Source organism: Amia ocellicauda, unplaced genomic scaffold, assembly GCF_036373705.1.
Source record: "Amia ocellicauda isolate fAmiCal2 unplaced genomic scaffold, fAmiCal2.hap1 HAP1_SCAFFOLD_60, whole genome shotgun sequence".
In the NCBI taxonomy this organism is placed as follows: Eukaryota; Metazoa; Chordata; class Actinopteri; order Amiiformes; family Amiidae; genus Amia; species Amia ocellicauda.
Window position 1 is genome coordinate 427573 of NW_027102990.1, and position 21052 is coordinate 448624.

General features: G+C 43.7%; 5 non-coding genes and 28 pseudogenes across 5 annotated transcripts; all 33 read right to left on the bottom strand.

Annotated features, from left to right (window-relative positions):
- Positions 1-2870: 2870 nt before the first annotated feature.
- On the bottom strand, positions 2871-2985 carry LOC136739380 (U5 spliceosomal RNA). The gene has a single exon (XR_010812865.1). It is a non-coding gene; the product is annotated as a U5 spliceosomal RNA (small nuclear RNA).
- Positions 2986-9168: 6183 nt separating this feature from the next.
- Positions 9169-9287, bottom strand: LOC136739154 (uncharacterized; annotated as a pseudogene).
- A 221-nt stretch (positions 9288-9508) lies between these two features.
- LOC136739290 (uncharacterized) lies at positions 9509-9627 on the bottom strand (annotated as a pseudogene).
- A 209-nt stretch (positions 9628-9836) lies between these two features.
- Positions 9837-9955, bottom strand: LOC136739198 (uncharacterized; annotated as a pseudogene).
- Positions 9956-10501: 546 nt separating this feature from the next.
- LOC136739352 (uncharacterized) lies at positions 10502-10620 on the bottom strand (annotated as a pseudogene).
- Positions 10621-10836: 216 nt separating this feature from the next.
- Positions 10837-10955, bottom strand: LOC136739391 (5S ribosomal RNA). Its single transcript, XR_010812876.1, has one exon. It is a non-coding gene; the product is annotated as a 5S ribosomal RNA (ribosomal RNA).
- A 216-nt stretch (positions 10956-11171) lies between these two features.
- Positions 11172-11290, bottom strand: LOC136739338 (uncharacterized; annotated as a pseudogene).
- A 216-nt stretch (positions 11291-11506) lies between these two features.
- Positions 11507-11625, bottom strand: LOC136739339 (uncharacterized; annotated as a pseudogene).
- Positions 11626-11841: 216 nt separating this feature from the next.
- On the bottom strand, positions 11842-11960 carry LOC136739340 (uncharacterized; annotated as a pseudogene).
- Positions 11961-12178: 218 nt separating this feature from the next.
- On the bottom strand, positions 12179-12297 carry LOC136739205 (uncharacterized; annotated as a pseudogene).
- A 223-nt stretch (positions 12298-12520) lies between these two features.
- On the bottom strand, positions 12521-12639 carry LOC136739175 (uncharacterized; annotated as a pseudogene).
- Positions 12640-12859: 220 nt separating this feature from the next.
- On the bottom strand, positions 12860-12978 carry LOC136739195 (uncharacterized; annotated as a pseudogene).
- Positions 12979-13186: 208 nt separating this feature from the next.
- Positions 13187-13305, bottom strand: LOC136739111 (uncharacterized; annotated as a pseudogene).
- A 210-nt stretch (positions 13306-13515) lies between these two features.
- On the bottom strand, positions 13516-13634 carry LOC136739132 (uncharacterized; annotated as a pseudogene).
- Positions 13635-13852: 218 nt separating this feature from the next.
- Positions 13853-13971, bottom strand: LOC136739214 (uncharacterized; annotated as a pseudogene).
- A 216-nt stretch (positions 13972-14187) lies between these two features.
- Positions 14188-14306, bottom strand: LOC136739140 (uncharacterized; annotated as a pseudogene).
- Positions 14307-14861: 555 nt separating this feature from the next.
- Positions 14862-14980, bottom strand: LOC136739240 (uncharacterized; annotated as a pseudogene).
- A 210-nt stretch (positions 14981-15190) lies between these two features.
- Positions 15191-15309, bottom strand: LOC136739356 (uncharacterized; annotated as a pseudogene).
- A 216-nt stretch (positions 15310-15525) lies between these two features.
- On the bottom strand, positions 15526-15644 carry LOC136739189 (uncharacterized; annotated as a pseudogene).
- Positions 15645-15852: 208 nt separating this feature from the next.
- Positions 15853-15971, bottom strand: LOC136739244 (uncharacterized; annotated as a pseudogene).
- A 218-nt stretch (positions 15972-16189) lies between these two features.
- LOC136739215 (uncharacterized) lies at positions 16190-16308 on the bottom strand (annotated as a pseudogene).
- Positions 16309-16524: 216 nt separating this feature from the next.
- On the bottom strand, positions 16525-16643 carry LOC136739094 (5S ribosomal RNA). Its single transcript, XR_010812817.1, has one exon. It is a non-coding gene; the product is annotated as a 5S ribosomal RNA (ribosomal RNA).
- Positions 16644-16856: 213 nt separating this feature from the next.
- LOC136739106 (uncharacterized) lies at positions 16857-16975 on the bottom strand (annotated as a pseudogene).
- Positions 16976-17186: 211 nt separating this feature from the next.
- Positions 17187-17305, bottom strand: LOC136739199 (uncharacterized; annotated as a pseudogene).
- Positions 17306-17515: 210 nt separating this feature from the next.
- Positions 17516-17634, bottom strand: LOC136739136 (uncharacterized; annotated as a pseudogene).
- Positions 17635-17843: 209 nt separating this feature from the next.
- Positions 17844-17962, bottom strand: LOC136739396 (5S ribosomal RNA). Its single transcript, XR_010812881.1, has one exon. It is a non-coding gene; the product is annotated as a 5S ribosomal RNA (ribosomal RNA).
- Positions 17963-18181: 219 nt separating this feature from the next.
- Positions 18182-18300, bottom strand: LOC136739178 (uncharacterized; annotated as a pseudogene).
- A 561-nt stretch (positions 18301-18861) lies between these two features.
- On the bottom strand, positions 18862-18980 carry LOC136739250 (uncharacterized; annotated as a pseudogene).
- A 210-nt stretch (positions 18981-19190) lies between these two features.
- LOC136739103 (5S ribosomal RNA) lies at positions 19191-19309 on the bottom strand. The gene has a single exon (XR_010812826.1). It is a non-coding gene; the product is annotated as a 5S ribosomal RNA (ribosomal RNA).
- A 216-nt stretch (positions 19310-19525) lies between these two features.
- LOC136739248 (uncharacterized) lies at positions 19526-19643 on the bottom strand (annotated as a pseudogene).
- A 219-nt stretch (positions 19644-19862) lies between these two features.
- Positions 19863-19981, bottom strand: LOC136739180 (uncharacterized; annotated as a pseudogene).
- Positions 19982-20197: 216 nt separating this feature from the next.
- Positions 20198-20316, bottom strand: LOC136739171 (uncharacterized; annotated as a pseudogene).
- A 214-nt stretch (positions 20317-20530) lies between these two features.
- On the bottom strand, positions 20531-20649 carry LOC136739325 (uncharacterized; annotated as a pseudogene).
- Between the last annotated feature and the right edge of the window lie 403 nt (positions 20650-21052).

Here is a 21052-nt window from a genome sequence, read left to right on the forward strand (position 1 = left end):
TGTGATTGTATATATCAAATAGCATGTAAAGACTTTAATGTTTTTTTTTTTAAATAAACATTGTTACCAGTCATAATGATCTGCGCTTCATGGACAGGCCATCCACCTTTTGGAGGTTTGTTCGTGTCTCTCCACTCTGCTCTGAAGTTTCGAGTCGTCTCTTCGTCATCATCAGCAATGCTGAATAAATCAAAATTGCGAAAGCAAGCAGTGGGAATCACGCTGTAAGAGTCTTTGTCGACCCCGCTTTCCCACTTCACCAACGCGTGCATCACCGCCATACTACCTTCACCTTCTCGTCCGTTTTTTCTGCGCCTTTTTCCCCCGACAAGTCACGGCACAAAAAACAGTCCCGCTCTGCATTCTGGTACTTGGCGTTCTTAATAACACCAACAGGGTGTAATCGCATAGACCACTCGAGTATAAAGTACTACATATCCCATCTGTTACAGTTTTTTTTCTTCTTCTGAAACTGCAAGCGCACTACATAAAGTTTGGCAAATGAAGAAATTTGGATGATGAGTTTACAATCTTATAAACAGTATTTAAGTAAACCTAGATATGCAATTCCAAAAAGAACAGCATCGAGATGGAGAAACAGGATACAAAAATAATAATACAATGTTTATACTTTTTGTATTTTAATTACAGTATGTAATTATTGCCTTTTGATTTACATTTACAGAAAAAGAACGGCGGCAAACGTGGACTACCCAACAAGAAGCAACAAAGTTACTAAAATATCAGATTCTCAGGTAAGCTTCATGCAGCCATACATGTATAATTATAAAATCAATCCAAAAAATAGACCTTGTTTACCCTACAACTGATTTGAGTGTTAATTCTATTTAAGATATAAAAAAATATTTTGTTTTCTGAACTAATAATCTGTGAACATTCTATTATCTCTATAATTTTAATTAATACATTTATTTTATTATTGGTGGAACATTATATTTTTCAGCTCAGATGATTTCACGTACCATCAATTTTTCTGTTAATAAATGTGCAAAAACAAATCAGATGGATAGGCCCCTACATATGAACATTAAGTTAAAGGCCTAGAGTGAGTGTTCTTCACTTCCAGTCATGGCGGGCCACAATCCAGCTCTTTGTAACTCATCAACAACCAAAGACCTGGGAAAAGGGTTAAATGGCTTCAGTTAAGCCAATTAGGTAATTAAGAGCTCAACTGGAAAAAAAACAGCAGGCATAGGGGTACTTTAGGACCACAGTCACTGATATAACCTACAATGTTGTTGTAATGAAAATCAGCAGACAGTGGGCCTCCTCCAGGACTAAGGTTGAGAAGCACTGGTCTTGAAGACCACAATAACAATCGACCTCAAGGGCTAGGGATATTCGAGGTGATGCTAAACCAGTCCTGAATGTTTAAATATAATGTTATTTTCTTGTAGTGTGCCGTTGCTGTTAATGCAACCAGTTATATTGAGCCATCAAATACAGAAGCTGACGAAAGACATCAACATGTAAATTTAGTTGTAAATTTAAAGTGTGTGTGAAAAGTATTTTGTATATGGAGATTAACCCATAGTTTCACAGATAAATTGTGGACCAGTGATATTCAGGATCTTCAAAACAAGTCCTGAATGCTCAAACTTAACACTTCTTTTTTTAGAGTGTCGTTGCTGTCAATCCAGCCAGTGATGTGGAGCCATCAGATACAGAAGCTGATGAAAAACAACATGTAAATTTCCTAAATTAATATGGTGCATCAAAATACTTATTTAGCACTTTCAACTGTTTCTTTGTGATTCCTAAAATTACTTTACAGGCTGGGGCTGGGGGAAGACACTGCGCCCGCCTGGAGAAGCCTGTACAAGCCCCCCTCAATAAGAGAGCTGGCAATCTGCAGTGGAGGGTGTTACACACCATTATTGCTGTCAATTCTTTTATTACTGTTCTTAACCCTGCTGTGTCCGACGCCTGCCCATTCTGTGCTCAGAGAGAGACCGTGTTTCACTGTTTCAGCACTTGCTCTCGGTTGTCACCCATTTTTAGTCTTTTAACTCGTCTTTTTACTGATCTTAACCTGATTTTTAACACAAAGGTTTTTATTTTAGGGGCGCGATACACCAGAAAGACCAAACATGTGGACCAGCTGGTAAACTTCTTGCTGGGCCAGGCTAAAATGGCCGTCTATAAGACTAGGAAGAACAGAGTGTGTGGGGAGGGCAGTGAGGATGCAGTGAGAGTGTTTGCCATGCTGGTCAAGTGCAGAGTCAGACTAGAGTTTAACTATTACAGGCTGATGAATGATTTGGAGAGTTTTGAACAGGTCTGGTGTATTAATGATGCCCTTTGTGAATTGTATGACGGGGAGTTGGTTTTTATTATGTAATTCATTTATAGGGTTTAGTATTTGATGGTTGTTTTGTTGTGTGTATTGGGTTGCTTTCTTTAAAAGTGTACAGATCAGTGGCGGAGTTAATGCTTGTTGGGGGGAGACAAACAAAGGGGAACACTATTTTTTATTTATTTATTTATTTTCTTTTGTATGAATTATTGCGTGTTGCAAACAGGCAATGAAGTCTGATAAAAGTCAAAAAGTCTCTCTCTCTCTCACACACACACACACAGCCAGCAAGACACACAGAGCCAGCCAGCTCAGCGATGACATCACAAACATCTCTCTCAGGTGACTCCTATGACATCACAGAGCACGTACATTCCGTTGCTTGCCGTCTGTCAACCACTCAGTCACTGCCAGCCAGACTGGCTGGCTGACTGGATGGTGGGGCTGCTTGCTGCTGCTGCGTACCTTAGCAAGCTTATTTGCTTGACCGGCCTTCCTCCTCCGCCCACATGCCCACCTATGTCCGATCTGCTGTTCACCTGGATCACAGCTCCGCCCCAACAAGGCAGAGCCTCCCAAGAATGGTACAAACTCACCCACGATCCCCTCCACGGAAAGCTATAGCAAAAGGCAAAAGCATTATACGTAATGAAGAGGAACCCGAGTCCAAGACGCATCCGACCAGCCATACATATTTGTGTGTATTAAAGATCACATTTTATTACATTTAGATTTTCTGTACTTTATTACATCTTTTTGTGATTTTTAAATGTATTGTTTCTTTTCCTTATATATGTATGTATGTATGTATGTGTGTGTGTGTCTGTGTGAAAGTGTATGTGTTTGTGTGTCTCTGTGTGAAAGTGAGTGTGTGTGTGTCTGTCTCTGTGTTTGTGTGTCTGTCTCTGTGTGAAAGTGAGTGTGTGTGCGTGTGTCTGTCTGTGAAAGTGTGTGTGTGTGTGTGGGTGTGACAGTGTGTATGAGTGTCTGTCTGTCATGTAACTCGCACATCTGTGAGGGCACCATTTTTGCAGAAAGAGATGTACACATTTTGGAGCAACATATGCTGCCATCCAGACATCGTCTTTTCCAGGGACATCCCTGCATTTTTCAGCAGGATAACGCCAAACCACATTCTGCCCAGATTACAAGCGCATGGTTGCGTAGGCAGAGAGTGCGGGTGCTAGCATGGCCTGCCTGCAGTCCTGACCTGTCTCCGAATTGAGAATGTGTGGCGCACTATGAAGTGCAAATTAAGACAACGAAGGCCCTGTGCAGTTGCGCAGCTGAGGAAATGCATAATGGATGAATGGGGGGAAATCCCACTTGCTAAACTTAACCAAGTGGTGTCTTCAGTGCCCAAGTGCTTAATAAGTGTTATTAAAAGAAAAGGTGATGTTACATAGTGGTAAACAGTCGACTGTCCCAACTTTCTTGGTTTCTTTTCACTGCTAATGAGATGCTGTAGAGTGAGTTAGTTATATTGCTTTCAGGAGCTCTAATCGTATTGATGAGTTCATGCAGCATTTGTAATTGAATTTCAAAAAGAAATCCTTGCTGTCTGGCCTGTGTGTATGAGATGTACTCTGTCAATCTTTGGCTAACAACTGAAACATTGGTAGAACAAAAATGGCAACATAAAAAAGAAAAGTACATTTTAAAAGAGCACATTAAATAGGATGAATATACAGTTTTTTACAATCACTTTGTCACTAATTTCAGAACCTTGATGTCATTTTTCAAAACTCTAGACACAAAACTCAAAACGGTCATCACTTGTAACACAGGCTGTCCAATGTTCAAAACATTGCATTGTGCATTCATATCTTTAAAGAAACCTTGCACTTGCAGACTTGTTGGTTCAAATAATTCATTTATCATGAAATACCATAGTAACATTTATTTAGATCACCCACATAGAAGATACCGATAGTTTCACTGTGTAGTTGTTCGTACAATCATTAAATATTGTAGTACAAAATATGTGATACATGTTTCATTATGGTACTACACATAAATACATCACTGTAAAAGGACTAGTAGAGAGAATACTACAGACACAGTGGAATCATTGAACAAAATCTGAAATGTATTGATGCAATACAATCAAATCACACCATAGGTTTCTTTGAAGCCATGCAACAATAATTAGCTACAAAAAAGAACAAAACTACAGTAAAATGTCAACTGCAGTGTTCCTCACCTGGCTTAGTGTAAAACAAAGGATTGATTACTGTACTTCTGAATTTCCATCAGCCCTGTGTTCAGGTTCAGGTTCTCACAACCATTTTTCACAAGAGGCATCTTGAAACTGAACATACCTGAACATACTCAGTCATCAGCTGCTTCACTCTGTCTGCATTTCTTTCAAAAGGCACACTATACTCTGTGCTACACATTGGTATGCAGTATACAGTCATTTGACAATTGAGAGTAGCCTAATGTTTAGTGCATGCTGAAGACTTGACGCTTCTCAGTACGGACATTTCTGATGATTGAGGCCACAGTTGATCCTGAGTTGATTCTGAGGTTTGATTGAATCATTGTAGCTGCCTCAGTCATGGTCATGCCATGATTTACAACATGCTCTACAACTATTTCTCGGATTTCACTGGACACTATTTGCTGTTGCTGCCGCTGTCTGGTCCGTGGCCTTGTCCTCTACCACGTTCCCCCAACACCTCTCAAATGAGGCCCATGGCTGCCTCTCTGGTGAGGCCTAAGCCCTCCTCTATGACGAGGCCCACGACCACCTCTCAGAAGGGGTGCATGTCCCCTTCCATTCCTTTGACCACCACGTCTTCCTCCTCCCACTGCTTGACCTCTATTGTGACCTGGATGACTTGCCGGCTCCATGTTATCACTGTGTTGCTGGGGTGGATAGCACTCATTTCACTCGATACTCGTACCACAATGTGAAATCAATCATCAATAACCAGTTGGCAGTATTGGAAAAGCAATTACAAGGGCCTGCATACATACAGTAATGTCAAATCTGATGTGGAAGAACAATCATCTTCAACCAGGTTGGAGCGTTAGTTGCAATGCCTTTAATACACGCAGCGTGGAGAGGAACAGTGACTCAAGTAGATCCCAAAGTCGCTCTGCCTTCATTTTAACAGTCAGAGCTTTTATACACAAAAATCAAAGAGCTGGTTATAATCAGAAAGTCATTACTATGTTATCTTAAAAGTTAGCTAAGCAGAATTTATATCATTATAGGACAGAGTTCATAGATCAACACATGGATTAGGGAGCAGGCACTTCAATCATACTGTTTGACATTGTCTCCAAGATTCTCATCGTAAATAACAAACAGAAATCAAACTACCTTCTGGCCTGACCTTCTAGCTTGACCTTATCTTTCTTAAGTATACAAGAGAGAAAAACAGGTATTAGAGAAAAAAATTCTAACTTTCCTTCCACACTGCAAACATGGTGTGGAAAAGTGCTACATGATGATGAATGATGATGAAATATTACATCCATAGATAATGTAGTCCAACTGGTTCATGCTCCTCGTTTATTGATGTCAATGGATCTCATTATCCTGAAACTTTCATGATCGAAACATGGAATATTGTTTGTCAGTTTCCATAAAATTATGCATTAAGAGTAATGCAACAGTCACTTATCATTTTGAGCAGCTGTATCAATTGATAGTTAGATCTTTGTAATGAAATGAATAGACAGTGATCTCAGATGTAATGTGTGAATTGCATTTTGAAATGGTAATACTTTGATGTTAAGTTGTGTCATTTTAGTTCAATGAACAAATGATCTGAGGTTGATGTGTATTGTATCCAATCAATTGTAAAAAAGTGTTAGAGTTTTGAAAAATGTGCATTTTGATCATCGGGTGTCTAGAGTTTTGAAAAATGACATCAAGGTTCTGAAATGAGTGCCAAAGTGATTGTAAAAAAGTGTAATATCAGGGGACAGTGGCTATTAGTGATCTGGCCTTCCGTGGCCTCTGTATTAATGTAACAGGTCACATTGTATGTGTACACTGATACTTGATAGTATAATATAGTACAAGTAAAAAACATACATAGGTATCATAGAAGTATTTTGCAGAAATGATTATGGATAGTTATCAAAATGGAGAGGATATGCTAAATCCAGTCTCCCCAGGCTGAGCTTCTATTGCTGCACCTGCTAAGTGGCTGCTGGCCCCACTATATGGATAGAGCCACACCAAGTACAAGAGTCTCCCCATTGCTATTTATATCTCCCTATCCAGTCTTCTATACGTGTCAGGTATACAAGTGTGTGTGTGTGTGTGTGTGTGTGTCTGTCTGTCTGTCTGTCTGTGAAAGTGTGTGTGTGTGTGTGTGTGTGAAAGTGTGTGTGAGTGTCTGTCTGTCTGTCTGTCATGTAACTTGCACATCTGTGAGGGCACCACTAATGCAGAAAGAGATGTACACATATTGTTTATTTTCCATATATATGTATGTATGTATGTATGCATGTCCAATTGCTTTGACAATACAAATGAATTGAATTGAGAGGGAGAGAGAGAGAGTAAGAGAGAGAGAGAGAGACAGACAGACAGACAGACAGAGAGACACACACACACACACACACACACACACAGAGAGCCAGCCAGCCAGCTCAGCGATGACATGACGAGCCTCTCTCAGCTTACTGCTATGACATCACAGAGCACGTACATTCCGTTTAACAAATCGTTAAACAAAAAAGGTTATAAACACATTGACTACAATACCGGTTAGTAAGACGAAGGTGAGTCTCTCGTTAGTATTATTAGTAAGACATTAAATAACTACGCAGGTTAGTATTTATGTCAGGTAACTTCTCGTTATATATATATCAGTCTCATTTACGTTTAGGTGCCGAGAAAGATCCTATTTGTTACCACAATTTCCCTTAACTGATTATTATTCAATGATTAAGGATAGGCAGGGCCACCAATAATCTAATGTCTATTAACTTGTGTCAATTTCAGACTAAACAGTTAAACAGGAATGAGAAGATATTTCTCGGCGTTGACAGATTTTATTTCTAAAATTATCAACAAAACAGTTTAATGCAACTCACATTTATATTTAAGAAAACTAAATGATATTACACATTCTAGAGTTATGAATCACAGATTAACATTTCTAATTGATTTCTCAAATGTCATGAATCACAAACTCCAAACTGTTAAACTTATGTGAACTTCGTCGCAGAGAGGCCTCTCTGGCTTCGGGCTCAGATAACAGCACACGGCACGAGGTCCGTGTGGTTTGGAACAAAGGCAGTCCGGTTCGGCTTTGTCCAAGAACTTCCACTCAGTCGATGCACCTGGAAGTTGGGGTTTCGCGAATGTAGAGTCTTTTCCAAACAGATTTTCCATTGGTTTGAAGGCTCCAAGGTTGTGCACAAAATCTTCTTTGTAAGCAGGGTTCCACCGTAGTTACTTGAAGACAAAGTCTTTGAGGAAAGCAGGGCCCTGTTTGTTCCAAGGGTCAAGTTTCTTAAGACTCAAATAGCTATTTAAGTGACTGACACTTTCGTATTCAGTCGACTTAGTCAATTGTCCAGCTGTAAAACTCCACTGATCAGGTGGGTCTGTAAAGTTATTTATTTAATAAAGTCCTTTAAAATAATTCTTCGCTCAATCTCCTTCTCCCAGTTTAACTCTTCTGTTGCCGGCTAAGACTTGGTTGGTTTCTGATTCCGGTTCTGGCAACAGAGCTACAGGTTGAGCTGTGGCAGCGAGTTTCTGGTTCAGGTGAGAGAAAGAGAGAGAGAAAGACTGTCCGCTGTTCCTTAAAGTCTGTCAGATCAGTAGGTGATTGGTCCCTGAGTTCTTGAGATTGGATTTCGGTTTCAGCCCCCAGTGTCCTATTGGAGGGGGGCTTGATTTATGACTGATGTCAATCCATGCCATCTTTTGGAAATGCCGGTTGGCCCGGGTTCGTAGCTCTATGTCGGGATTTCGGCTCTCATCCACTTCAAAGAGTTTTTATCACCTACAGGCCCCTTTCTCCAGACATCTCATAGCAGAATTCCAAACTATTTGGCCTCTTCTCGGTGCCATCCTCCCCAAAACTGTCACTTTGATGCAAACCAGTTCCAAGCTGATGAGCTAAGGAAATCTGATAACTTTGGGGGGGGAGAGGTCTTCTTTAGATCAGTGCTTCAGCTCAGAGCCCAAATGCTCTTATCCAAATACACCCAACATAACGCTACATATGTATGTATGTATGTATATATGTGTAGAAGGAAAATTAGAAATTATTTTCTTACACCTGTTTTTCTCTCTTGTATACTTAAGAAAGATACGGTCAAGCTAGAAGGTCAGCCCAGAAGATAGTTTGATTTCTGTTTGTTATTTACGATGAGAACCTTGGAGACATTGTCAAACGGTATGACCTACGTGCCTGTTCCCTAAAACCATGTGTTGACCTATGAACTCTGTTCTATAATGATATATGTTCTGCTTAGTTAGCCTTTAAGATAACATAGTAATGACTTTCTAGCATGTATGGATGTATGTATGTATGTATATATATATATATATATGTATGTATGTATGTCCAATTGCTTTGACAATACAAATGAATTGAATTGAGAGGAAGAGAGAGAGAGAGAGAGAGAGAAAGAGAGAGAGAGAGACAGACAGACAGACAGACAGCTCAGCGATGACATCACGAGCCTCTCTCAGCTGACTGTTATGACATCACAGAGCATGTACATTCCGTTGCTTGTCGTCTGTCAACCACTCAGTCACTGCTAGCCAGACTGTCCCTAAGACAAAGTGTACAATACTTCAATTATATCTCCTCCAGACAGATAAAGAGTATTAAGAGCTACGATGAAGTTACCCAGGAGACGTAAAAAGCTTGCATCACCTGGTATTTCCTGGAGGTCACCCATCCAAGTACTAACCAGGCCCTGGCCCGTTTAGTTTCCAAGGTCTGACGAGATCGGGCACGTTCAGGACGGTGTGGCCGCAAGCCGAGATGCCTGGCTGCATGATGTCTCTTAAAGGCTGGCGGGTATTGACGGAATTTCCAGCAAAAAATAAAAAATAAAAAAATAAAAGAATGGAGGGAAAAATAACAGTGCAGGAAAGGGTGTTGAAAGTAGCCGGGAACGTGTACAATTCTTCAATTATATCTCCTCCAGACAGAAAGAGAGTACTAAGAGCTACGATGAAGTTACCCAGGAGACGTAAGAAGCTTGCAGCACCTGGTATTTCTAGGAGATCTCCCATCCAAGTACTGACCAGGCCATGCCCCGTTTAGCTTCCGAGATCTGACGAGACGGGGTGCGTCCAGGACGGTGTAGCCGCAAGCCGAGAGGCCTGGCTGCATGATGTCTCTTAAAGGCTGATGGGTGTTGACGGAACTTCCAGCAAATAAAAAAAGAAAAATGGAGGGAAAAATATCAGTTCAGCAAAGGGTGTTGAAAGTAGCCGGGTACGTGTACATTTCTTCAATTATATCTCCTCCAGACAGAAAGAGAGTATTAAGATCTACGATGAAGTTACACAGGATAAGTAAAAAGCTTGCATCACCTGGTATTTCTAGGAGGTCACCCATCCAAGTACTAACCAGGCCCTGGCCCGTTTAGTTTCCAAGGTCTGACGAGATCGGGCACGTTCAGGACAGTGTGGCCGCAAGCCAAGAGGCCTGGCTCCATGATGTCTCTAAATGGCTGGAGGGTATTGACGGAACTTCCAGCAAAAAAAAATGAAAAAAGAAAAATGGAGGGAAAAATATCAGTGCAGCAAAGGGTGTTGAAAGTAGCCGGGTACGTTTACAATACTTCAATTATATCTCCTTCAGACAGAAAGAGAGTATTAAGAGCTACGATGAAGTTACCCAAGTGACGATAAAAGCTTGCAGCACCTGGTATTTCCAGGAGGTCACCCATCCAAGTACTGACCAGGACCCTGCCCCGTTCAGCTTCCGAGATCTGACGCGTTCAGGACGGTGTGGCCGCAAGTCAAGAGACCTGGCTGCATGATGTCTTTTAAAGGCTGGCGGGTATTGACGGAACTTCCAGCAAATAAAAAAAAAAAAGAAATAAGAAAAATGGAGGGAAAAATATCACTGCCGCAAAGGGTGTTGAAAGTAGCCAGGTACGTGTACAATTCTTCAATTAAATCTCCTCCAGACAGAAAGAGAGTATTAAAAGCTACGACGAAGTTCCCCAGGTGACGAAAAAAGCTTGCAGCGCCTGGAATTTCCAGAAGGTCTCACATTCAAGTAATGACCAGGCCCTGCCCAGTTTAGCTTCCGAGAGCTGACGAGATGGGGCGCGTTCAGGACGGTGTGGCCGCAAGCCAAGAGGCCCTGCTGCATGATGTCTCTTAAAGGCTGGCGGATATTGACGGAACTTCCAGAAAAAAGAAAAAAGAAAAAGAAAAATGGAGGGAAAAATATCAGTGCAGCAAAGGGTGTTAAAAGTAGCCGGGTACGTGGACAATATTTCAATTATATCTCCTCCAGACAGAAAGAGTGTATTAAGAGCTAAGATAAAGTTACCCAGCAGACGAAAAAAGCTTGCAGCACCTGGTATTTCCAGGAGGTCTCCCATCCAAGTACTGACCAGGCCCTGCCCCATTTAGCTTCCAAGATCTGACGAGATCAGGTGCGTTCAGGACGGTGTGGCCGCAAGCCAAGAGGCCTGGCTGCATGATGTCTCTTAAAGGCTGGAGGGTATTGATGGAACTTCCTGCAAAAATCAATAGAAAAAAGAAAAATGGAGGGAAAAATATCAGTGCAGCAAAGGGTGTTGAAAGTAGCCGGGTACGTGTACAATTCTTCAATTATATCTCCTCCAGACTGAAAGAGAGTATTAAGAGCTACGATGAAGTTACACAGGATACGTAAAAAGCTTGCATTACATGGTATTTCCAGGAGGTCACCCATCCAAGTACCAACCAGGCCCTGGCTCGTTTAGTTTCCAAGGTCTGACGAGATCGGGCGCGTTCAGGACGGTGTGGCCGCAAGCCAAGATGCCTGGCTGCATGATGTCTCTTAAAGGCTGGAGGGTATTGATGGAACTTCCTGCAAAAATCAATAGAAAAAAGAAAAATGGAGGGAAAAATATCAGTGCAGCAAAGGGTGTTGAAAGTAGCCGGGTACGTGTACAATTCTTCAATTATATCTCCTCCAGACTGAAAGAGAGTATTAAGAGCTACGATGAAGTTACACAGGATACGTAAAAAGCTTGCATTACATGGTATTTCCAGGAGGTCACCCATCCAAGTACCAACCAGGCCCTGGCTCGTTTAGTTTCCAAGGTCTGACGAGATCGGGCGCGTTCAGGACGGTGTGGCCGCAAGCCAAGATGCCTGGCTGCATGATGTCTCTTAAAGGCTGGAGGGTATTGATGGAACTTCCTGCAAAAATCAATAGAAAAAAGAAAAATGGAGGGAAAAATATCAGTGCAGCAAAGGGTGTTGAAAGTAGCCGGGTACGTGTACAATTCTTCAATTATATCTCCTCCAGACTGAAAGAGAGTATTAAGAGCTACGATGAAGTTACACAGGATACGTAAAAAGCTTGCATTACATGGTATTTCCAGGAGGTCACCCATCCAAGTACCAACCAGGCCCTGGCTCGTTTAGTTTCCAAGGTCTGACGAGATCGGGCGCGTTCAGGACGGTGTGGCCGCAAGCCAAGAGGCCTGGCTGCATAATGTCTCTAAAAGGCTGGAGGGTATTGACGGAACTTCCAGCAAAAAAAAAAAAAAAAAATAGAAAAATGGAGGGAAAAATATCAGTGCAGGAAAGGGTGTTGAATGTAGCCGGGTACGTGTACAATACTTCAATTATATCTCCTCCAGACAGAAAGCGAGTATTAAGAGCTACGATGAAGTTACCCAGGAGACGTAAAAAGTTTGCAGCACCTCGTATTTCCAGAAGGTCACCCATAAAAGTACTGACCAGGCCCTGCCCCGTTTAAATTCCGAGATCTGACGAGATCGGGCGCGTTCAGGATGGTGTGGCCGCAAGCCGAGAGGCCTGGCTGCATGATGTCTCTTAATGGCTGGCGGGTATTGACGGAACTTCCAGCAAAAAAAAAAAAAAAAAAAGAAAAAGAAAAATGGAGGGAAAAATATCAGTGCAGTAATGGGTTTTGAAAGTAGCCGGATACGTGTACAATTCTTCAATTATATCTCCTCCAGACAGAAAGAGAGTATTAAGAGCTACGATGAAGTTACCCAGGAGACGTAAAAAGCTTGCAGCACCTGGCATTTCCAGGAGGTCACCCAACCAAGTACTGACCAGGCCCTGCCCCGTTTTGCTTCCGAGATATGATGAGATCAGGCGCGTTCAGGACGGTGTGGCCGCAAGCCAAGAGACCTGGCTGCATGATGTCTCTTAAAGGCTGGCAAGTATTGACGGAACTTCCAGCAAAAAAAAAAAAAAAAAAAATAGAAAAAGGGAGGGAAAAATATCAGTGCAGCAAAGGGTGTTGAAAGTAGCCGGGTACATGTACAATTCTTCAATTATATCTCCTCCAGACAGAGAGAGAGTATTAAGAGCTACGATAAACTTACCCAGCAGACGTAAAAAGCTTGCAGCACCTGGTATTTCCAGGAGGTCTTCCATCCAAGTACTGACCAGGCCCTGCCCCATTCAGTTTCCGAGATCTGACGAGATCGGGCGCGTTCAGGATGGTGTGGCCGCAAGCCGAGATCCTGGCTGCATGATGTCTCTTAAAGGCTGTCGGGTATTGACGGAACTGCCAGCAAAAAAAAAAAAGAGAAATGGAGGGAGAAATACCAGTGCAGCAAAGGGTGTTGAAAGTAGCCGGGTACGTGTACAATACTTCAATTATATCTCCTCCAGACAGAAAGAGAGTATTAAGAGCTACTATAAAGTTACCCAGGAGACGTAAAAGCTTGCAGCACCAGGTATTTCCAGGAGGTCTCACATTCAAGTACTGACCAGGTCCTGCCCCGTTTAGCTTCCGAGATCTGACGAGATCGGGCGCGTTCAGGATGGTGTGGCCGCAAGCCAAGACGCCTGGCTGCATGATGTCTCTTAAAGGCTGGCGGGTATTGACGGAACTGCCAGCAAATAAATAAAAGAAAAATAGAGGGAAAAATACCAGTGCAGCAAAGGCTGTTGAATGTAGCCGGGTACGTGTACAATTCCTCAATTATAACACCTCCAGACAGATAGAGAGTATTAAGAGCTACGATGAAGTTACCCAGGAGACGTAAAAAGCTTGCAGCACCAGGTATTTCCTGGAGGTCTCCCATCCAAGTACTGATCAGGCCCTGCCCCGTTTAGCTTCCGAGATCTGACGAGATCAGGCGCGTTCAGGACAATGTGGCCGCAAGCTAAGAGGCCTGGCTGCATGATGTCTCTTAAAGGCTGGCGGGTATTGATGGAACTTCCATAAAAAAAAAAAAAAAAAAAAAGAAAAATGGAGGGAAAAATATCAGTGCAGCAAAGGCTGTTGAAAGTAGCCGGGTACGTGTACAATTCTTCAATTATATCTCCTCCAGACAGAAAGAGAGAATTAAGAGCTACGATGAAGATACCCAGGAGACGTTAAAAGTTTGCAGCACCTCGTATTTCCAGAAGGTCACCCATAAAAGTACTGACCAGGCCCTGCCCCGTTTAAATTCCGAGATCTGACGAGATCGGGCGCGTTCAGGACGGTGTGGCCGCAAGCCAAGAGGCCTTGCTGCATGATGTCTCTTAAAGGCTGGCGGATATTGACGGAACTTCCAGAAAAATTTATAAAGAAAAAGAAAAATGGAGGGAAAAATATCAGTGCAGCAATGGGTGTTGAAAGTAGCCGGGTACGTGTACAATACTTCAATTATATCTCCTCCAGACAGAAAGAGAGTATTAAGAGCTACGATAAACTTACCCAGCAGACGTAAAAAGCTTGCAGCACCTGGTATTTCCAGGAGGTCTCCCATCCAAGTACTGACCAGGCCCTGCCCCATTCAGTTTCCGAGATCTGACGAGATCGGGCGCGTTCAGGATGGTGTGGCCGCAAGCCAAGATGCCTGGCTGCATGATGTCTCTTAAAGGCTGGCGGGTATCGACGGAACTGCCAGCAAAAAAAAAAAAGAAAAATAGAGGGAAAAATACCAGTGCAGCAAAGGGTGTAGAAAGTAGCTGGGTACGTGTACAATTCTTCAATTATATATTCTCCAGACAGAAAGAGAGTATTAAGAGCTACGATGAAGTTCCCCAGGAGACGTAAAAAGCTGGCAGCACCTGGTATTTCCAGAAGATCTCCCATCCAAGTACTGACCAGGTCCTGCCCCGTTTAGTTTCTGAGATCTTCCGAGATCGGGCGCGTTCAGGACTGTGTGCTCACAAGCCAAGAGGCCTGGCTGCATGATGTCTCTTAATGGCTGGCGGGTATTGACGGAACTTCCAGCAAAAAAAAATAAAAAAATAAAATGAAAAAGAAAAATGGAGGGAAAAATATCAGTGCAGCAAAGGGTGTTGAAAGTAGACGGGTACGTGTACAATACTTCAATTATATCTCCTCCAGACAGATAGAGAGTATAAAGAGCAACGATAAAGTTACCCAGGAGACGTAAATGCTTGCAGCACTAGGTATTTCCAGGAGGTCTCGCAATCAAGTACTGACCAGGTCCTGCCCCGTTTAGCTTCCGAGATCTGACGAGATCGGGCGCGTTCAGGATGGTGTGGCCGCAAGCCGAGATGCCTGGCTGCATGATGTCTCTTAAAGGCTGGCGGGTATTGACGGAACTGCCAGCAAAAAAAAAAAAGAAAAATAAAGGGAAAAATACCAGTGCAGCAAAGGGTGTTGTAAGTAGCCGGGTACGTGTACAATTCTTCAATTATATCTCCTGGAGACAGAAAGAGAGTATTAAGAGCTACGATGAAGTTCCCCAGGACACGTAAAAAGCTGGCAGCACCTGGTATTTCCAGACGATCTCCCATCCAAGTACTGACCAGGTCCTGTCCCGTTTAGTTTCCGAGATCTTCCGAGATCGGGCGCGTTCAGGACTGTGTGTCCGCAAGCCGAGAGGCCTGGTTGCATGATGTCTCTTAAAGGCTGGCGGATATTGACGGAACTTCCAGAAATAATAATAAAGAAAAAGAAAAATGGAGGGAAAAATATCAGTGCAGCAATGGGTGTTGAAAGTAACCGGGTATGTGTACAATACTTCAATTACATCTCCTCCAGACAGAAAGAGAGTATTAAGAGCTACGATAAACTTACCCAGCAGACGTAAAAAGCTTGCAGCACCTGGTATTTCCAGGAGGTCTCCCATGCAAGTACTGACCAGGCCCTGCCCCATTCAGTTTCCGAGATCTGACGAGATCGGGCGCGTTCAGGATGGTGTGGCCGCAAGCCGAGATCCTGGCTGCATGATGTCTCTTAAAGGCTGGCGGGTATTGACGGAACTGCCAGCAAAAAAAAAAAAGAGAAATGGAGGGAGAAATACCAGTGCAGCAAAGGGTGTTGAAAGTAGCCGGGTACGTGTACAATACTTCAATTATATCTCCTCCAGACAGAAAGAGAGTATTAAGAGCTACGATAAAGTTACCCAGGAGACGTAAGAGCTTGCAGCACCAGGTATTTCCAGGAGGTCTCACAGTCAAGTACTGACCAGGTCCTGCCCCGTTTAGCTTCCGAGATCTGACGAGATCGGGCGCGTTCAGGATTGTGTGGCCGCAAGCCAAGAGGCCTGGCTGCATGATGTCTCTTAAAGGCTGGCGGGTATTGATGGAACTTCCATCAAAAAAAAAAAAAAAAAAAAGAAAAATGGAGGGAAAAATATCAGTGCAGCAAAGGCTGTTGAAAGTAGCCGGGTACGTGTACAATTCTTCAATTATATCTCCTCCAGACAGAAAGAGAGAATTAAGAGCTACGATGAAGATACCCAGGAGACGTTAAAAGTTTGCAGCACCTCGTATTTCCAGAAGGTCACCCATAAAAGTACTGACCAGGCCCTGCCCCGTTTAAATTCCGAGATCTGACGAGATCGGGCGCGTTCAGGACGGTGTGGCCGCAAGCCAAGAGGCCTTGCTGCATGATGTCTCTTAAAGGCTGGCGGATATTGACGGAACTTCCAGAAAAATTAATAAAGAAAAAGAAAAATGGAGGGAAAAATATCAGTGCAGCAATGGGTGTTGAAAGTAGCCGGGTACGTGTACAATACTTCAATTATATCTCCTCCAGACAGAAAGAGAGTATTAAGAGCTACGATAAACTTACCCAGCAGACGTAAAAAGCTTGCAGCACCTGGTATTTCTAGGAGGTCTCCCATCCAAGTACTGACCAGGCCCTGCCCCGTTTAGCTTCTGAGATCTGACGAGATCGGGCGCATTCAGGACGGTGTGGCCACAAGCCGAGAGGCCTGGCTGCATGATGTCTCTTAAAGGTTGGCGGGTATTGACGGAACTTCCAGCAAAAAAAAAAAAAAAGAAAAATGGATGGAAAAATATCAGTGCAGCAAAGGGTGTTGACAGTAGCCGGGTACGTGTACAATTCTTCAATTATATCTCCTCCAGACAGATAGAGAGTACTAAGAGCTACGATGAAGTTACCCAGGAGACGTAAAAAGCTTGCAGCACCTGGCATTTCCAGGAGGTCACCCATCCAAGTACTGACCAGGCCCTGCCCCGTTTAAATTCCAAGATCTGATGAGATCGGGCGCGTTCAAGACGGTGTGGCCGCAAGCCAAGAGGCCTGGCTGCATGATGTCTCTTAAAGGCTGGCGGGTATTGACGGAATTTCCAGCAAAAAAAAAAAATAGAAAAATGGAGGGAAAAATATCAGTGCAGCAAAGGGTGTTGAAAGTAGCCGGGTACGTGTACAATTCTTCAATTATATCTCCTCCAGACAGAAAGAGAGAATTAAGAGCTACGATAAAGTTTCCCAGGAGACGTAAAAGCTTGCAGCACCAGGTATTTCCAGGAGGTCTCCCATCCAAGTACTGACCAGGTCCTGCTCCGTTTAGCTTCCGAGATCTTAAGAGATCGGGCGCGTTCAGGACGGTGTGGCCGGAAGCCGAGAGGCCTGGCTGCATGATGTCTCTTAAAGGTTGGCGGGAATTGACGGAACTTCCAGCAAAAAAAAAAAAGAAAAATAGAGGGAAATATACCAGTGCAGCACAGGGTGTTGAAAGTAGCCGGGTACGTGTACAATTCTTCAATTATATCTCCTGGAGACAGAAAGAGAGTATTAAGAGCTACGATGAAGTTACCCAGGAGACGTGAAAAGCTTGCAGCACCAGGTATTTCCAGGAGGAAACCCATCCAAGTACTGACCAGGCCCTGCCCCGTTTGGCTTCCGAGATCTGACGAGATCGGGCGCGTTCAGGACGGTGTGGCCGGAAGCCGAGAGGCCTGGCTGCATGATGTCTCTTAATGGTTGGCGGGTTTTGACGGAACATCCAGCAAAAAAAAAAAGAGAAATGGAGGGAGAAATACCAGTGCAGCAAAGGGTGTTGAAAGTAGCCAGGTACGTGTACAATTCTTCAATTATATCTCTTGCAGACAGAAAGAGAGTATTAAGAGCTACGATGAAGTTACCCAGGAGACGTAAAAAGCTTGCAGCACCTGATATTTCTAGGAGGTCTCCCATCCAAGTACTGACCAGGCCCTGCCCCGTTTAGCTTCCGAGATCTTACGAGATCGGGCGCATTCAGGACGGTGTGGCCACAAGCCGAGAGGCCTGGCTGCGTAATGTGTCTTAAAGGTTGGCGGGTATTGACGGAACTTCCAGCAAAAAAAAAAAAAAAAAAAAAGAAAAATGGAGGGAAAAATATCAGTGCAGCAAAGGCTGTTGAAAGTAGCCGGGTACGTGTACAATTCTTCAATAATATCTCCTCCAGACTGAAAGAGAGTATTAAGAGCTACGATGAAGTTACCCAGGAGACGTAAAAAGCTTGCAGCACCTGGTATTTCCAGGAGGTCACCCAACGAAGTACTGACCAGACCCTGCCCCGTTTAGCTTCCGAGATATGATGAGATCAGGCGCGTTCAGGACGGTGTGGCCGCAAGCCAAGAGACCTGGCTGCATGACGTCTCTTAAAGGCTGGCAAGTATTGACGGAATTTCCAGCAAAAAAAAAAAAAAAAAAGAAAAATGGAGGGAAAAATATCAGTGCAGCAAAGGGTGTTGAAAGTAGCCGGGTACGTGTACAATTCTTCAATTATATATTCTCCAGACAGAAAGAGAGTATTAAGAGCTACGATGAAGTTCCCCAGGAGACGTAAAAAGCTGGCAGCACCTGGTATTTCCAGAAGATCTCCCATCCAAGTACTGACCAGGTCCTGCCCCATTTAGTTTCCGAGATCTTCCGAGATCGGGCGCGTTCAGGACTGTGTGTCCGCAAACTGAGAGGCCTGGTTGCATGATGTCTCTTAAAGGCTGGCGGGTTTTGACGGAACTTCCAGCAAAAAAAAAAAAAAAAAAAAAAAAAAAAAGAAAAATGGATGGAAAAATATCAGTGCAGCAAAGGATGTTGACAGTAGCTGGGTACGTGTACAATACTTCAATTATATCTCCTCCAGACAGATAGAGAGTATTAAGAGCTATGATAAAGTTACCCAGGAGACGTAAAAGCTTGCAGCACCAGGTATTTCCAGGAGGTCTCACATTCATGTACTGACCAGGTCCTGCCCCGTTTAGCTTCCGATATCTGACGAGATCGGGCGCGTTCAGGATGGTGTGGCCGCAAGCCGAGACGCCTGGCTGCATGATGTCTCTTAAAGGCTGGCGGGTATTGACGGAACTGCCAGCAAAAAAAAAAAAGAAAAATAGAGGGAAATATACCAGTGCAGCAAAGGGTGTTGAAAGTAGCCTAGTACGTGTACAATTCTTCAATTATATCTCCTGGAGACAGAAAGAGGGTATTAAGAGCTACGATGAAGTTACCCAGGAGACGTAAAAAGCTTGCAGCACCTGGTATTTCTAGGAGGTCTCCCATCCAAGTACTGACCAGGCTCTGCCCCGTTTAGCTTCCGAGATCTGACGAGATCGGGCGCATTCAGGACGGTGTGGCCACAAGCCGAAAGGCCTGGCTGCATGATGTCTCTTAAAGGTTGGCGGGTATTGACGGAACTTCCAGCAAAAAAAAAAAAAAAAAAGAAAAATGGAGGGAAAAATATCAGTGCAGCAAAGGGTTTTGAAAGTAGCCGGGTACGTGTACAATTCTTCAATAATATCTCCTACAGACTGAAAGAGAGTATTAAGAGCTATGATGAAGTTACCCAGGAGACGTAAAAAGCTTGCAGCACCTGGTATTTCCAGGAGGTCACCCATCCAAGTACTGACCAGGCCCTGCCCCGTTAGCTTCCGAAATCTGATGAGATAGGGCGCGTTCAGGACGGTGAGGCCGCAAGCCAAGAGGCCTGGCTGCATGATGTCTCTTAAAGGCTGGCGGGTATTGACGGAACTTCCAGCAAAAAAAAAAAAAAAAAAAATGGAAAATGGAGGGAAAAATATCAGTGCAGCAAAGGCTGTTGAAAGTAGCCGGGTACGTGTACAATACTTCAATTATATCTCCTCCAGACAGATAGAGAGTATTAAGAGCTACGATGAAGTTTCCCAGGAGACGTAAAAAGCTTGCAGCACCAGGTATTTCCAGGAGGTCTCCCATCCAAGTACTGACGAGGCCCTGCCCCGTTTAGCTTCCGAGATCTGACGAGATCGGGCGTCTTCAGGACGGTGTGGCCTCAAGCCAAGAGGCCTGGCTGCATGATGTCTCTTAAAGGCTGGAGGGTATTGATGGAACTTCCAGCAAGAAACAAAAGAAAAAAGAAAAATGGAGGGAAAAATATCAGTGCAGCAAAGCGTGTTGAAGGTAGCCGGGTACGTGTACAATTCTTCAATTATATCTCCTGGAGACATAAAGAGAGTATTAAGAGCTACGATGAAGTTACCCAGGAGACGTAAAAAGCTTGCAGCACCTGGTATTTCTCGGAGGTCTCCCATCCAAGTACTGACCAGGCCCTGCCCCGTTTTGCTTCCGAGATCTGACGAGATCGGGCGCGTTCAGGACGGTGTGGCCTCAAGCCAAGAGGCCTGGCTGCATGATGTCTCTTAAAGGCTGGAGGGTATTGACGGAACTTCCAGCAAAATAAAAAAGAAAAAAGAAAAATGGAGGGAAAAATATCAGTGCAGCAAAGGGTGTTGAAAGTAGCCGGGTACGTGAGAATTCTTCAATAATATCTCCTCCAGACTGAAAGAGAGTATTTAGAGCTACGATAAAGTTACCCAGGAGACGAAATAACTTGCAGCACCTGATATCTCCAGGAGGTCACCCATCCAAGTACTGACGAGCCCTTGCCCCGTTTAGCTTCCGAGATCTGATGAGATTGGGCGCGTTCAGGACGGTGTGGCCGCAAGCCAAGAGGCCTGGCTGCATGATGTCTCTTAAAGGCTGACGGGTATTGACGGAACTTCCAGCAAAAAAAAAATGGATAAAGAAAAATGGAGGGAAAAATATCAGTGCAGCAATGGGTGTTGAAAGTAGCCGGGTACGTGTACAATACTTCAATTATATCTCCTCCAGACAGAAAGAGAGTATTAAGAGCTACGATGAACTCACCTAAAGGATTATTAGGAACACCATACTAATACTGTGTTTGACCCCCTTTTGCCTTCAGAACTGCTTTAATTCTACGTGGCATTGCTTCAACAAGGTGCTGAAAGCATTCTTTAGAAATGTTGGCCCATATTGATAGGATAGCATCTTGCAGTTGATGGAGATTTGTGGGATGCACATCCAGGGCACGAAGCTCCCGTTCCAC